Raw genomic sequence first — 3404 nt, forward strand, 5'->3', positions numbered from 1 at the left:
GCAAGGCTTACTAGTCTACTCGAGCAGGTCTTGAGAGATAAATCCAGAAAAGCAACACTTATAGCTCAGCCTGAACCTATGCTTGTGAAGAACACATATCTGGCATCTTAGCAAGAAGTTCACTGAGTTTGAATCTCATTACAGTGTGATTGAGAAGTTGTGTGGTGCTTTAGTATGGAGTGCGAAAAGACTCCGATAGTATATGCTATATTATACCACTTGGTTAATTTCAAAGATAGATCCTCTGAAATATATTTTTGAAAAACCATACATGTCAAATAGGCTGGCCAGATGGCAAGTGTTGTTGGCTGAATATGATATCATCTACAAAACAAGAAAATCCGTGAAAGGAAGTGCAATCGCAGACCATTTAGCTGATAATGCCCTTGAAGACTATGAGCCATTAAATTTTGACTTCCCTGATGAAGATGTGTTAGTAATAGAAAGTGATTGGTGGACCATGTACTTTGATGGTGCAGTGAATGTGTCTGGTAATGGAGCTGGTGCTGTAATAATTTCTCCAGAAGGGAAACAATATCCCATCTCCATTAAATTGCAATTTAGTTGCACAAACAACACAGCTGAATATGAGGCTTGTATTCATGGATTAGAAGCTGCATTGGAACTAAAGATACAAAAACTAGAGGTATATGGAGACTCCATGTTGATAATCTGCCAGACAAAGGGGGAATGGCAGACAAAAGATGAGAAATTGAAACCATATCAAGAATATCTCTCCAAGTTGGCTGAAAAGTTTGAAGAGATAGAGTTCAATCATTTAGGAAGGGATAAGAATCAGTTTGCGGATGCTTTAGCAACCCTGGCCTCTATGGCCACAATCGATTGTGGTATCAGAGTACATCCTATAGGCATTGATATCAGAAGTTCTCCTGCTCATTGTTATTTAATAGAAGAAGAAATTGATGGCAATCCTTGGTATGCAGATATAAAAAGATTCATCCAATATCGAGAATATCCTTCTGAAGCTTCAAAGACAGATAAGAAGACGTTGAGAAGAATGGCCATGGAATACTTTCTAGATGGAGAAATCTTATACAAAAGGGCATTTGATGGGACTTTATTAAGATGCCTAGACAGATCAGAAGCCAATAAAGCTTTGTATGAAGTACACGGAGGAATTTGCACCACCCATGCAAATGGACACATGATGGCGAGAAAAATGCAAAGAGCAGGGTATTTTTGGATGACTATGGAGAAGGATTGTATAGAATTTGTCCGAAGATGTCATAAATGTCAGGTGTATAGTGACAAAATCAATGCGCCTCCATTGCCCTTATTCAATATGGTGTCACCTTGGCCATTTGCAATGTGGGGGATAGATGTGATTGGGCCTATTAATCCAAAAGCTAGCAATGGTCATCGATTTATCTTGGTCGCAATTGATTATTTTACAAAGTGGGTAGAGGCCTGTTCATATGCTCATGTGACGCAGAAAGTGGTCAAGCGTTTCATTGAGAGAGACCTAATTTGTAGGTATGGTTTGCCAGAAAGGATAGTAACCGATAACGCCAAGAACTTCAATGGGAAGATGATCGTGGAATTATGCACTAAATGGAAAATCAAGCATTCCAATTCATCCCCTTACCGACCAAAGATGAATGGTGCTGTTGAAGCAGCTAACAAGAACATAAAGAAGATTGTCCAGAAAATGGTGGTTACATATAAAGATTGGCAAGAATGGCTTCCTTATGCTTTACATGCATATCGAACAGCAATAAGAACGTCCACTGGGGCTACACCTTATTCATTAGTTTACGGAATGGAGGCAGTGATGCCTTTGGAAGTAGAGATTCCTTCTTTAAGGGTCCTCATGGAATCTGAGCTAGAAGAGGCTAAATGGGCAAGAATACGATATGAACAGCTAAATATGATCAGTGAAAAGAGATTAGCTGCAATCTGTCACCACCAATTGTATCAAAAAAGGATAGCAAGAGCATATGACAGAAAAGTTCGACCAAGAGAGTTTGAAGCAGGAGATCTTGTATTGAGAAAAATCCTATTACTACCTAATGAAAATCATAGCAAGTGGGCACCCAATTATGAAGGTCCTTATGTAGTAAAAAAGGCATTCTCTGGAGGAGCATTGATACTGACAGGAATGGATGGAGAAGAGTTGAGTAGGCCAGTGAATTCCGATTCTGTGAAGAAATATTATCCATGATTGTATAAGTTCTCATCCAATCAATAAAAGTTTTGCCAATAAATTCACTTTGCATGTCTTTGCTCTCTCTTATAAATGTTTATTGATATCAAAGAATCAGTAAATACAATCTTGAAGCCTTGCATGATCTCATATATTCAATTCATTACTTTTACCAAAATCAGTTTCCCTGTTAGAGTTTTGAAAAATTGATATGGCATTTTGATTTCAAAAAGTAATTTGATGTTATTAAAAAATGATATTTTTGACATTCTACTTGAAGAATGACAAGTGAATCAAGCAACTCCATTATTGAGGTGACTAAATTATAAACAAAAAAAATGAAAAAGAAATGAATAAACACCCTTACCCCATTACTCTTGAATCATGTGTTTTTTTTAAATGTATGAATAATGGTATGTAGTGAACTTGTTGCTCATAACTCATGAAATGTATCTTTACAAAGAATAAACCATCACATTATACGAGGTCAAAATTTATTGATCATAACTGCTTGCGCTTGAAACGAGGAAAGGCCATCTTTGTTATTCCTTTCACATTCTAAAATAAGTACACCTCTTGCAAACAATTTTTTAGCCAGATTAATTTTTTTTCTTTCATAAAAAATCCCGACTAGGATCACACCCCACATTGAGGGCAAGTAAAATTTCAATGATCAAGAAAGATGATAAATCTGTGAGAAAGGAAAAAAGAGCCCAAGAAACTCAAATGCCAACGGGCATGCCTAAATCACAAGAAAAAGTGATAACCAAGATAAAGTGAGTATGCTATCTAGCAAAGCAATGAAAAAGAAAAAAAAAGCAGCAAATCAAAGAAGAGCGGCAAAAAAAAAATATGAATGACATCAATAGTCAAACTGTTAATAGTGATCCTCAATCTTTAAAGCCCTGAAATACTCTTTGAGCCTTATGAATCCTTTTCGTTCATAGCCAAAAAACTACACCCTACGTTACATACCTGTAGAAGTCCTTTCTAATCAAGCAAGCAAGCAATCTAGAACAATAAACAATGCTCTCGAAATGCAAAGAATACTTTTTCATAAGATTCATGACATCAAGAATAAACTACTCATTATTATTCATGCTGATAAAAAATGAATGTTAAAAAAGAGACAAGTTTTTTTTTTCTCATACAGAACCTCGAGCTCTTTCTCGAGCCCTCCATTTTGAAAACCTATAAAAACAAAAGGTCATAATATCATGACATATTTTCACCGAAGACC

The 3404-nt window shown here is 36.3% G+C and overlaps 1 pseudogene; it reads left to right on the top strand.

Moving 5' to 3' along the window:
* Nucleotides 1-2187, top strand: part of LOC105109430 (uncharacterized) — a 25437-nt pseudogene extending 23250 nt beyond the window's left edge.
* The last annotated feature ends 1217 nt before the right edge of the window (nucleotides 2188-3404 follow it).

Source organism: Populus euphratica, unplaced genomic scaffold, assembly GCF_000495115.2.
Source record: "Populus euphratica unplaced genomic scaffold, PopEup_1.0 scaffold214.1, whole genome shotgun sequence".
NCBI classification, from domain to species: domain Eukaryota; kingdom Viridiplantae; phylum Streptophyta; class Magnoliopsida; order Malpighiales; family Salicaceae; genus Populus; species Populus euphratica.